The sequence below is a fragment of the Zingiber officinale genome, chromosome 6A (genome assembly GCF_018446385.1).
Source record: "Zingiber officinale cultivar Zhangliang chromosome 6A, Zo_v1.1, whole genome shotgun sequence".
Taxonomy (NCBI): Eukaryota; Viridiplantae; Streptophyta; class Magnoliopsida; order Zingiberales; family Zingiberaceae; genus Zingiber; species Zingiber officinale.
The window spans coordinates 111,146,292-111,160,792 of NC_055997.1; positions in this window are offsets into that span (position 1 = coordinate 111,146,292).

Genomic DNA, 14,501 nt, shown 5'->3' on the forward strand with positions numbered 1-14,501 from the left:
ATTAACACTTTCTATGACTTGTGAAAATAAAATTAGATCTTCGTCAATACTTAAGTCAAATTCTAACTCTTATAGATAAATCATATAATCATTCAGAATAGCTGATATTCTTTCCCTTTCAGACCTTTTTAATGTTATTGCTTGTGGTTTATCAACATTAGGTTCATTGTGAATAATATCATGGAGTGTTTGGTCATTCATTTATTCTTGTAGGTTGTCATAATGTCCAATAACCATAGGAACAACTTAAGAAGAAGTAATGGGCAAAGGTATTTGTACCCTAACTTCTTGAATTTTCATATCACGTGGTATAACATTCCCACTAGTTTCACCATTCTCAATGAACCTAGCATTCCCAATTTTAACAATTTTCATAGAATGATTAGGACAATAAAAATTTATACCCTTTAGACTTTTCTGGATAACTAATGAAAATACACTTGTTGTTCTTAAGTTCAGTTTCTTTTCATGTGGATTATAAATTCTTACTTCTGCCGGACAACCCCAATATGTAGGTTCCTTAAACTAGGTTTTCTTCCGATCCACAGTTCAAAGGAGTTTTTGGAACTGCCTTACTAGGAACCCTGTTTAACAAGTACATAACGGTTTTCAAAGCATACATCCATAGTGATAAGGGTAAATGAGAATAGTTAAACATACTCCTAACCATATCCATTAGAGTACAATTATGCCTTTCTGCAACACCATTTTATTGTGGTGTTCCAAGCGTTGTGTATTGAGCACCAATGTCATGTTGTTCTAAATATTTAGCAAATGGACTAGGGCATTGCCCTGAGTTGTCATACTTACCATAATATTCACCACTACTATCAAATATAATAACCTTTACCTTTTTGTCTAATTATTTCTCAACCTCATTAATAAATACCTCTAAGATATTTACTGATTGAGATTTTTTATGCAATAAATAGACATAGTTATAACACGAATAATCATCTATAAAGGTCATGAAATATTTGTCTCCGCCAAGAGATGGAATATCAAAAGGTCCACATATATTGGTGTGTATAATTTTTAAAAGTTGTGCGCTTCTTGTAGTTATTTTCTTAATTATGTGTTTTGTATATCTTCCCTTAATACAATCCATACAAATATCAAGATCAGTAAAATCCAAATCATGAAGGATTTCATTTTTTACTAATCTTTATAACAATTTTTTGGATATATGACCCAAACGTTTATGCCATAAGTAAGTTGAGCTTTCATCCACTAGACCACATTTTGTTCCAACATTATGATGCAAGGTCAATAGAGTCTCAGCAAACAAATTATTAAGCTTTAATTTTTATAAGTCATCACAAAGAACACCGGAACTAATAGAGTAATTATTCTTAAATAAATTAAAATTTTTATATTCAAACTTAAATGAGTGTCCAACTGTATCAAGTTGTGATAAAGAAATTAAATTTCTACTAACAGAAGGAACATAAAGAGTTTGAAAAAGATCTAAATGATATTCAGTGTCTAAAATCAAACGATAAGTTCCAATAATTTTAACCTATGCTCTGACTCGATTTCCCATAGCGATGAACTTTTCATTTGGCTTTATGGTTTGGATCGCAAGGAATCCTTGCATCATATTTGAAACATGAGTAGTGTAACCAGAATCAATTCACCATGTATTATAAGGAACTTTTGCCAAATTTGATTCGAAACATACAAAAGCAAGCACTAGGCTTACCTTTCTTTTCGAACCATGCCTTTCATTTTTAACAGTCTTTTTGAAAGTGTCTAGGCTTATGACAAAAATGACACTTATTATTCCTTTGTCCCTTCTTTTGATTTTGAACATATAACACATTTAACTTTAAGTGTCTGTTATTGTCCTTCGTATTTTTCTTTCCTATTTTTTTTTTCTGGCATTCGAATGACTCATGAGATTAATTGAGTAAACTCCTTATTTCTTAAGCCTTTCTTTCTCTTAAATAAGCATACTTTATAATTCTGTCACATTCCATTTATCCTTTATAGTATTATAATTGATTTGGAATGGACCATACTCAAGAGGCAAGAAGTTTATAATAAACTGCACAAGGAAGCTTTCACTCAATTTCATTCCCATGGAATTCAATTTTGTAGTTGTATTCATCATCTGAGTGATATGCTCATGCATGGTATGAGAATCATCAAACTTCATAGTGGTCAACATACCTATTAATGTTCCACACAGAGACTTATCAATAGACTTAAATTGAGATAGATATTCTACAAACTTCATAAATTCCTTAGCATCCTCAATTTTAGGGATTATTGGATTAATAATGTCTACTATAGTCATTCACATAAACATCAAGCTAAGTATGTTTGATCCTTCTCAAACCTTATGGAAAGATACTTATTCGCTGCTTCTAGTATCAGTAAGTGTAGCAAACTTATCTGTAAGAAGTGTCAAATCAAGATTCAAAACACCTAAATGGAACTGGATTTTTTTACTCCATTCAAAAAATTAAGTATATTAAACTTCGTAATAGACGAATCTTGTGAATGAAGAGCAATAATTGTTGATGCTACAAAGTTATATAGAATGCTCATACTTCAATGCTTTGATTCATAAATCATAATACAAAATTTAGATAAGATTCGTATGAACTTTATGTTTATACAGTTAACAACAATGATCAAACTTAGGTTTTGATGAATAACAAGTGGATTAAAGTTAAATGTTATGTGATCTAACATTGTTACCAAGTATGTAGGACTTAACAGGTCTGGAGGACTTAACTCCAAGCTGAAATGCAGTTAGGTCTGTTAGACATAGCTAGTGAGAAGTCTAGATAGGTTAAAGAGTGACTTAATATCTAGCGGAAAGTTTGGCTGAGTTTGTAGGACCTGATAGCTGGTCGAAACCTAGTTGGGTCTGTGGACTTGACAACTGGTGGGAAGACCGAGTGGGTCAAAGGAGAATCAAACAATTCTACATGGTAAGTGAGGTAAATCACTAGAGGAAGGTGATCTAATGAGGGTGAGTCCTGATGGGACTGTAGGCGCTGGTCCATTTTAAGTTCATTTTGAAAGTCTAAACTGAGATCATGATTAGATCCTAATCTTGGAAAGACAGGATCAAATTAATAATGTTATTTTATATTGTGCTAACTTTATTTTGTAGGTTACACATTATTTTTGACTAACTCATTTTGCAGGATTAAAGTAGTAAAAATCAATCTTGAATGAACAGTATCCGAGGTGCCTCAGCGGTGCTCTGAGACGCCATAGATTAGCCCTTGGAGGCATCTTGGATCAATCAGAGGCACCCTTAAAGAGATAAGGGTTGAAAACAAGTCTTTGTGGTGTGGAGGTGCCTTAGAGGCGCCTCAGAGGTGCATTGCAGGCACCTCAGAAGAGCTTGGAGGCATCCTCGAGCGGATAGGAACCAAAGTTCATGGAGCTAATCGAGTCCAAAAATTTTTGAGATCGGAATTTAGCTTAGAGATGCCTCTAAGAAGGATTGGAGGTGCCTTCAACAGTCAATAAAAGAAGGGGTTCGGCCAGCATTGAAGACAGAACTCACTTTCGAGCTATTACGACTCTTCTGCTACTCCGAACAAGCCATACTGCTGCTATGCTACTACTCTGAGACATCTAACCGCCGTCAGTAGATTAACACTGACACACGAGCACTCCCACATCTACATCTTTCGTGTTGGTAATTTTAATTAAAGTCATTTACTTTATTATCTAAAAGGAAAGTGTAGGTTGTTACACTTTCTCATTTTTCATACTTGTATTTGATTCCCTCTTTCAGTGGTTCTGGAAGAGGTTTATAGTGTATTGCCCATCAATACGGTCCGAGGGATTGTGGGTCTTGGAGTAGGAGTCGACGAAGCTCTGAACCAAGTAAATCGCTTGTGTTATGTTTCCTTTTATTTTCATTTATCTTTTCTGTTGCGTACTTAATTTAAAAAAAAAAGATAAGTTTTAATAATACATGTGATTTACCCCCTCCCCCACCCCCCCCACATGCCTCAATCCTACACTTTAAATGCATATTAAAGTTCTCCTTTGGGTGACATAACAATACACATATATAATCGATGCTTAAATAAAATTGAATATAAAAGGTAATTATATATGCTCTAATCAAATATGTCTATTATATTTAGATATACTAAACATATCTATTAAAGCATATAAACTAACCATAATTATATTCATGATCATAAAATAAAGTAATCAATTTTTGGATGATTCTTAATTATTTTATAATCAGTGAACTTTAAATTATTCATGATAAAAATTACTTATTTTCATCCTAGCATCTCATAACATCACATACTCATGAATAATTTAACATTATTTAATTGTGTCTAAACCTTTTTAATTTGGCCACTTTGGTGACTAACAAATTATGCATAATATAAACATTAAATTAAATAATAATGATAATAATCATTTAAAGGTTCATATATGTTTAATTTTTAACTTTATGAACTATCAAACATAAACCATGAGTAAACATAATAATCATGCTCAGTGATCTAAACATAATCATACTCAAAGTAAGAAAACATTCATAACTCGCATACTAAGTAAATACATGATGATCATAATCATTTATTTCTGATGAATAAATATATATTACAAATCATACACAGATCTAATCATACACAAATAACTGTAACATGCTTAAAACATTATGTCCATTAGAAAGTTGAGATGTCAATACAAACATACATAACTTTTAGTATCAAAATTCTTTTTACTTAATTACTCGATGTACAATCGTATAAACTTTCTCAATTAAGTTATCATACATGTCATGAACATTCAAAATTACATGTTCATATTTATACATGTAAATCATAGCGGAAGAGAATATTAAAAAAGCATTTAACATAGAATCGATCAAGAGAGAAAAATATTCTTTAATGGAAAATCACAAGTTTTTAACAAGAGCTATGATACCACATGTAAGTCTAACATATATATCTTCATGAATGTGAATATGCAAATATAAATTAAGTTATTGCATTTTCGTTAATACCCAAGTGTTGGAATTAAATAATTTTCACAATATGATACAAACATGCCTTGACTCATGATGACCTTCAAGTATGAAGAAACTAGAATCACCCATTAGACAATTATGTTTCTCCCTCTTGAACACTCTTCTTGGTTAGCCTCTTTGGAGCAAATACCTATATATTGGATAGAGGGAGGACCATTTGTGACCTTTCATTTATACATTCCATCAATGTTTATATAAATTATCTCTTAATGTAATATGTTTAATCTTGTCTGAAAACTGAAGAGATGGCGAACTAGGGAGGTGGTTGTGCCATTGATTGAGAAGAGACTTTTTAGTGGAGAAGAGGTTATGATCGAGAGTGGAGAAGGAGCTTCTTCTTCCTCTCTACACACACTCAAATGAGCAGACAACATTAGTGCCCAAAAACTAGGGAATGGAGAGAAGAATAGTAGAATGCATGTGGGAATGGAGAGAAGAATAGTAGAATGCGTGCGTGTAAGCAAGGCTATCGTAAGGTGTGCTTACCTTGACAACGGAAAGGACCCTCTTTATATACCACCTCTTATAACCTCCGCAATCATGAAGTGGTTAATAATGTCAGAGATTGTTGAGTAAGGGAAGACGTATACCATTCAAGGAATCTTCTGTTACCCATATGTGCATCTCTTTTGTCTTTTATAACTTACGCCATTAGTGAGGCAGTTAAATAAATATAATGTCATAATATGTCGGTTGATGGATAGTGTAAAGTTACATTCGAAAAAGGCTTCATTGAATGCTCATATTACAATAGACGAATATTCTCTGACAAGCGGTTATTACTTTGATAGGTTGTTGTGATTCTCTGACCATATTGTCTGCAGAATGTATACTGGCTAAATCTATAAATCAACCGATTGTATATTCATCATCCCCTTAAACTGCTCGGTTATGCACCAGGTGATGTTGGAGATTTTCTATAGAAGTAATATAAAGCTAAGTTCCCCATGTCCAGTCGGCTCTATTCCCAATCGACCATGTATCAAGGTACTTGCCTTTGAGAAATAGGGAACTGAGTCCCGAGATATTCAACCAGTACTTTGAGTTGATCATCCATATAATTGATAACTTGCCTTTGGAGTGAGAACCTGAGATCTGAAAATCCGACCGAGTTTATAAAGGGAACTACTTCTCTTAATGTATAAGCGGTGGACATGCTGAGTTGTGTAAATTTGACCGGAGTTATTACTGACCAGCTATATGAAGGAAGACTAGCATGTGAGAAAACTCATAAGGTCGACTGCAGAAGGGTTAATCAGTCATATGTTGAAAGACTTGTACCAAGTGGAAAGTAAGGTCCCCTTATTTCGTCTAGACGGATGACCAGCCTAATCTACAATAGGTCAGATATCCCTTAAACTCGGTCGACTATCGACTATCCGGATATATGATAGATGTCTTAATACAAGAATTAGGTGCTAGGTAATATTGGAGTTATTACAGACTAGCTATATGAAAGAAGACTAGCATGTGAGAAAACCAATAGGGTGATCAGTAGTGGGGTTGACCGATCATATGTTGAAAGACTTGTACTGAGTGGGAAGATGGGCCCTCTTATTTTGGCTGGGCGTATGATTGGCCAGATCTGCAGTAGGTTAGATATCCCTTAAACTTGGTCAGCTATCGACTGCCTAGATATATAATAGATGTCCTAATACAGGAATTGGGTGCTAGGTTCCTTGAGTTTGACCGACCTCTGGGTAGTCGTCCTCATTCTGAAGGTCTTAGCGCTGGGCGAAGAGCAAAGTCGTGTTGAGGGCGACACGCTGGCTGTCACCTCTCTTTGACTTTAACTGTCACATCACCTTGACTTTGTTTGTCATGTCATACTCGGGTCTGCCCGTAACATCCCGTATCATTAGTCTCCTCTTAAAGTTTAGTTGAAGGAGCTTATAGCTGATTAACTAGATCCAAGTTTGATTTTCAACTGATCTCCCAACTTACTAGTTTAACCAGAGGGGCGTGTTCCCGCTCGCCCATTAATGCTAAACTTAATTTATATTTCTTGGAAAATGTACATTGGCTGCTAAACACGTCCAGTATTGCACCCTTGATACGCAAGAAGGTATTTTTCAGTGTAATGATTCTGCTGTTGCATCCATCATAAATGCTTATTTATAAGTAGATGTCACATGCCCCACTAACACATTTTTTGAAGCGATAGCTGACGCGCGTCTCTCTGTATGGACCAATGACACTTCTCCCTATGTAAATCAATGGTCTCTTGTGAACATTCCCTCTTTATCCAATGGCTGTGGTTGAACTATATTTTGGGGCTTATGTTTAAAAACCCTAGACAATGCAGAAACAAATCACTTCCACTTTGTCTTCTTCAACCTGTTGTCCGGTGATTTCCCTTGACAAATTTTTCCTTCTTACTATCTGAATCAGTAAGTTCTCTTTCCGGTTCTTCTTTGCCTTCCTTACCTCTCCTCATGGCTCAAGAGTCTTTTGCTCCCTGGTATACCTTTATTCATTCAGATTTGGATAATGCTGATCGAAACATAATCCATCAATAATACGAAATCCCAAGAAACTACTGTATCATCTTTTTCGAGGTTTTGGTCTTCGTTCGTATTAATTTGGAGGATCCAAAGCTTGTTCGATAAGAGCAAACAAACACTCTTGGCTGAACGGGCCCAATAGTCGGCTGGTCTTTTTGGCGAGGCTTCCAGTAACCAGGTAGCCAAATCCAATGTGGCAGCTGTAATAGAGGGCTTACCGGCTGATCCTCTCCAGTATCCAAAGATTTTCCTACAGATGAATTGAGGCCCCTCCAAAGACGAGATGTAAGAGGCATCGACTTCTCCCTTCTACTCAAGTCCCCGAAGGGCAAGCGTCTCTTGTCAACGTGCCTTCGCCTTGACTTGCACCCGTCCGAGAAGCCACCTCAGTCCAATCCTCCAAGTGAACTTTATCTGCCTTCCCTCCATTAGTCCAATTCGAGAGGAGGCCACCTCGCACTCGGGCGGCTCTCCAGCAGCCTCTGTACATATATCCCCCACTCTCCCCACCGTTCCTCTTGCTAAAGCTCCACCAACCATAGCTTCCGGTATTGAACCAAAAAGGTTCTACCAATTCTCTGCCACCTACAATCTACCATCTGCATAGGCTATAGCTTCTCCCTCAGCTTCTGAATCGATCAACGGCCAAATGCTATTGAGAGGCTAGTTAATAAAAGTCTAAGAGCGGGTTGTGAGTTGACTGGATGAACCTGCGCTAACGAAGATGATGGACGAGTATTCATATGATTTAACAATGATATGATCTAACTTTCTGACTACCTTTTACTCCAAATGCCTATGATGATTTTTGTTTTGTAGAAATGGGCGGTCAAGATGGGCCTAGCGCATAAATTAGCTCATCTAACCTTGGAAAATAAGGCCTTGAAAAAATGCTTATCAGAGGCGGGCTCCCTTTATGCTCCCGCTCTCTCGCCCTAGGGAAGTTAAGTAAAAGGCGAACGGCTAAACAAGTTGGAGAGCCAACTCCAAGAGGCTTGATCATCAATGAATGTTGGGGCAGAGTAGGCACAACAGGCTGAAGCCACTCTGAAAACTTCGAAGGATAAGCTTTGCTCAAAAATAGTTCATCGAGCAAAAATAGTGGTCGAGTTGGATGAGAAGATTACAGAAGTCCAGCACCTCCATTCAATTAGAGAAATCAAAGGTTACACATATTGCGGAGATGACCACTAAAAAATCCAAGTTGGCTGCCCAAGTGCAACTTGCATCCGAACGGTAACAAGTCTGGACGCCCAAAAAGTGGAGTTGGAATCCATGTAGGTGGACTTAGAGGCCAGCCAAAATGCTTTGACTGTCTCTAAGTCTGAACTGGTGGGTTCTTCTACTTAGCTGATAGCTATCCGTGCAGAGCTAGCTGCCTATCAAGCAAGGGAATATGAGCGGTTTGAGACAAGAAAGACATCCCTCCTCCAATCACGGGACTTCAACTTGCCAATCGCCGACTCCATTACCAAGGCTCTCCTTCTTGGGGCCGAAAATGCGGTCATGCTACTTAAAGAGGGGAGTTGTTTGGCTTCTAACCTCTAGCCCATTTTCTCGACCACTAGTGACTAATCAAAGAACGTTCGCCCGACCTATTCCCCAACTTGCTATAATTTATTTTTTATTTCTGCCCTCCTTTGAGCAAATGAAACTTTTGTAACTAAGACTTCCTTCTTATGTAACTGAAATTTTATTAAGTTTCGATAACTATTGATCTATACTTGATTGTCTGAATACTTATATTTCCCCTAAATATCTTTGATGGCTCTGTGCGTTTAAGTGAAGGGTTATCCTGCTCCAATTTTATGTATTGAGTGACTTAGAAGTTCTATTACTCAACCATAGGTGATAAAACTGTTGGATCGAGACCGCGCTAGAGGGGGGGAGGGGGGTGAATAGCGCTCGCGGCTATATTGTTTGAATTATCGGAATCGTTCGATTTAAAACGTACGAGTAAATGCAGCGGAAATAGAAAAGACAAATGCAAACAGAAGAACACGGAGGATTTACTTCGTTCGGAGCCTAAGGCGACTCCTACTCGAAGGCCCGCGATCCTTGATCGCTTCCGGTGGGCAACAACTATAAGTTCGATAAAAGATTACAAGTTGAAGTACAATAAACGACAATAAATAATTATACCGACGACAAAGAAATGAAGATTCGGAGCTCCTGGTCGTCGGGCGCAAACAGCAACACTTCGAGACGTTGTTTTGAGCAGCACGTAGCACTGGAATCACTTGAAACTTCATCTCTTGAAGTGCTGGTCGAAACCCCCTTATAAAGGGTGTTCAAGGCGCCTTGAAGGCTGTTCAAGGCGCCTCCATGCTGTCGAGTCTTCCGCGCGGATCAAACTTGATCTGGTCGAACTTCATCTGCTTAAGGCGCCTCCAACCCTACTCAAGGCGCCTTCCAAGGCGCCTTAAACCCCCTTCAAGGCGCCTCCATTGAAGCTCTACAGCCAGGTCAGCTTTTGCACCCGAGGCGCCTCCAAGCTCCATGGAGGCGCCTCGGACACTGTTCATCCGAGGTTAATCTTTGCACTTTGGTCCCTGCAAGATACATTAATCCCAAATATACCCTGCAGCACAAAGTTAGCACATAAAGCATAATAGAAGTGATAATGATAGTCTCCGGACTATCCGAGCCTAACTTCGGGTTTCCGACCGGAAACCCTAGGTCGACCCGACGTCTACTGTTCCCTCTACGGGGAACGCGTCCTCACCTACTCCACTCAGGAGATTTACCTGTTGCTAGTGCGATCCTCCAGATCGACTGGACTTTTGCTCAGCACTCGACGCTTCCGGACTTTCTGCTGGACATCTGCTTCCCGGCTAGTCCAGTCTTTCACCTGGTTCGCGACACCAGGACTTTCCACCTAGGGTTCCCACCCCCTAGGACTTTTGCCTGAAGACATCGACCTACCAAGACTTTCCACATAGGGTTACCACCCCCTATGACCTAGGGTTACCACCCCCTATGACCTAGGGTTACCACCCCCTAGGGTTTTTTTCCTTTGCCTAACCGCAGCTAGGACTTACCTGAAAAACTCAAGTAGACTTGTTAGAAAACAAAACACCTTAACTTTGAATTCTTTGCCATTATCAAAATACGAGTTCGATCGTCGGATGCTTCCCGCACCAACAATCTCCCCCTTTTTGATTATGGTAACTCAAATTCAAAGTTAAGTAAACAAACGAATAGATAAACATTCTTAACACAGGCAAATCTGCTAAATATAGATGAACAAAAATGACCAAAGCAAATTCGCTAAAGTGACCTATATGCTCCCCCTTAACTTTTGCTCCCCCTTAGCTATTAATTTGAATTTTACACTTTGCTCCTTACAAAATGACCAAATTTGATAAACTAACCTATATGCTCCCCCTTAACTTTTGCTCCCCTTTAACTATTAATTTGAATTTTATAGTTTGCTACTCTCCCCCTTTGCCATATATCAAAAAATGGGCAATAATAGACACTTGAGTAACATTATAAAATTGTTGGGGAGTGCATCTCTTTGATAGATTTAAAAAGTTAGTGATTGTATCTTTCTTACTTAAGAGAAAAATTGTTTGTTCGTCTTTGAAAGAATTGTACAGGAAATTACTAAGATCAACAGGTTAGCTAAATTCAACAGAGTTTGAAAGTTAAGATTGTAATATGTAAGTTTAAATAATATTCAAGGTTCAGGACAAGGTTAGTCATTCACATTCAGTTGGTCCTTAAGTCCAAGCATGAGTCATGTTCACTAGATTGATTTACTAGGTATCAAAGCCCTAAGGATCAAGACATTCTTAACTAGAAAATTGAGTATCCTTTAGCAACTGTCTAACCTTTAGTTACTTGCTGACTGCCTATAGGGCAACAGTTTTCACATGGTTAGTCAAGTCAAGTTGATTTGGTCCAGTTAGATTTGACTAGAGCTGGAAGACTCAACTTGATTAATGTTTATTGCGTATTTAACGCCCAGACTCATATTGATGCACAGATATAAGCATTCTTGAGTCCAGGCTATACCCTATGCATCTCACGCCGTTCTATATTTTTCAATCACAATCAAGGTATATCTAGGTACTTGTGAGATGCTCTGGCTTAATTCTAGGGGAACATGATTTCTAGGGGGAAAGCCTAGGCTATTTCAATTTTTTTTGAACAATATAGGAAATTGGGAATTTTGAAAATTAATTTTTCTAGAATTTGAAAAATGATAAGTAAATCCAGAATTTTGAAAAATCTAGGAAATTGAAAATTTTGAAAATTATTTTTCCTAGAATTAAAAGAACAAGACAACAAAACGAGACACCTACTCTCAAATAAAGCACATAAGTACTCAACAACATGTCCAAACAGTCTAATAGATCCAGGATACAAGTCAAAAAGATGAGTAAGAGAGGCAGATCCAAGAAGTGAATGACATAGTCCAAATATCTAAGAGACAGAATCAAGCCGGTGGGTCGTCAGCTGGAGGATCGACTAGAGGCTGCTCGGGTGGTGGCTGAGGTTGTCCCTGACGTCGAAGCTCGCCTCGGAGAGATGCGAAACCAGCAACCATCTCGGATCGCATAGATCGAAGAAAGCGATGGCTATCTAGTACAGCCTGTCGCGTCTGAGTGGTCTGGACCTTGAGGCGAGTGAGTCTGTCCTCGACAGAGAGTGGTGTTGAAGATGAAGGCCCGGCTGAAGTAGAGGGTCCGGCAGAGGTGGAAGGATCTGTGAAAAAATCCTCTGCTAGGAAATCGGGCCACTCCTCATCTGCATCTGGTGCGTCCTCGGCCTCTGGAGCACCAGGGGCAGCAGCTGGTGGTGGTTGGCCCTTCCAGGCCAGAATCCCCTCGGCAGTGACCTCTGCCCCTGCTAACCTAAGGCTACGCTGACCGACCTCATCGTAAATGGTAAGTGGGATGAGTACCCCTCTAGTAATGTCTATCCCAGAGCTGGAGAATATCTGGGTCAGGATATGGCAATAAGGCATATGAACTACTCCAGATGTAACTGTGCTGGATGCAAGGATAATGTTATGAAACATATGGAGGGCTATGTCTATGTCAAGGCGCTGGGTGAGGGCGTACAAAAAGAACGAATCGGATGGTCGCATCATCGAGACGTCTCGAGATGATAAGGGAAGTATACAAGCTGTCAGAACTCTGTATATAGCATAATCCTGAACTCGAAGAAGAGTGGATCTGAACTCTGTCAGGCCCAAGGGTCTCTCCTCCCCAAAGAAATGCATGTAGATATCGTCTAATGTAATGTGTGAGTAGGGATCACCAAAGGGTAGGGTCCTACTCGGGTAACACAAGAATGTACACTCAGACTCCCTAAGCTCTAGGCTGGTGCGAAGTAGGGAGGGTGTCAGCTGAATATCAGTACCACCAACTCTGGTGGAATAAGTTCTATCATCAACCTTTTCAAGGTTGTGATAGAACTGGGCACACAAATCTTGGTTGACTGTAGTGGTACAGTCAACCAATTTATCTAGATGATAATGATTTATCATCTCGATAGTGGGTTGACAGAATTGGGACAAAAATTCTCGACCAATATACCTAGGTTTAATTGACTCAAAAGTAAACCTAGAGAAATCTATCCTATGCTGTTCCGAGGGGAATCTCGGGTCCGTGGAAGGGGCCCTAGCTTGCGTGGTATCCACAATACGACGTTTCCTATTGTTGACATTATACAAGAAAAATTTGCAAAACTATAGAAGAATGTAGGAATTAAACGATTAAAGGAGGGTTTAGATTGTACCTAGGAGGCATAGCTAGGAATTAAAGGGAAGGAAATAGGTAGAAGGCGCCTTGGTTGGGAAGAATCCGAAGAAATCGCCTGCGGCAGAGCACGAACAGAAACAAAAAAAATGCTTCTGTTCGTGACAAAAAGAAAGGTTTAAGGCGCCTTAAGGTCTCTTTAGGGCGCCTTTGGAGGCGCCTTAAGTGGGCGGCGGGAAATTTCCCGCCGCTGCTTGAGGGCGCCTCCTCTTAGATGGAGGCGCCTTCATATGCTACGTGTCCAATGATTTTTTTTTTTTTTTAAATTAGATAGTCTTAAAGTTGAATTTTTTTTTTTTAAATATGGTTTTAAAGTTAATTAATTTTGAAATTTAAGTTTTAAAATAATTTTGAAATTTAGGTTTTTAAAATAATTTTGAAATTTAAGTTTTTAAAACAATTTTGAATTTTAAGTTTTTTTAAAATAATTTTGAAATTTAAGTTTTTAAAACAATTTTGAAACTTAAGTTTTTAAAACAATTTTGAAATTTAAGTTTTTAAAACAATTTTTAAATTTAAGTTTTTAAAATAATTTTGAAATTTAAGTTTTTAAAACAATTTTGAAATTTAAGTTTTTAAAATAATTTTGAAATTTTAAGTTTAATTTCTTAGTCATCTCACCCAATCTAGATTGTCAATCAGGGAATCCTATAATTGTTGTGAGATGAATTATTGTTGAATTTAAGAGTCTGGTTTAACTTTGTGTTAGATTCAGGTTTAGCTTTGGGTTCAACAAGTAAGCATTCTTTGGATAAACTTCTGGGCTATGGTGAGTCACGCGGAGCTCATTAAAGTAACCATGCCTTCGAGGTTTTCCAAATAGTCCTACCCATTGAACTTAATACTAACCCTTGGTCTAACTAGTTAGGATCCATTTAAGGGTAGCTTCGGTCAGTTCCACTTGGTCAAATGCACCAGGTCGAAGCCATATTTTCCTAAACATGCTATGCCCAAGCTTTCCTAACGTACTATCATCCAAAAACTTCACCAGTACTGTGGGTCAAGTTAAACCTAGCCCTTTTTAAACTAGCCTTAATTACCCTGCCGGGTAATCTACTCTTGTTTTATCCATTTCGGGTAAATTAGGTTCAGTTACCCTGTCGGGTAGTTCAGTTGGAGGTGCCAGCTAGTTTGGATCCACCATCTATTTTTGAATTTTGAATTTTGAATTTTAATTTCGAATTTTTAATTTTGATTTTG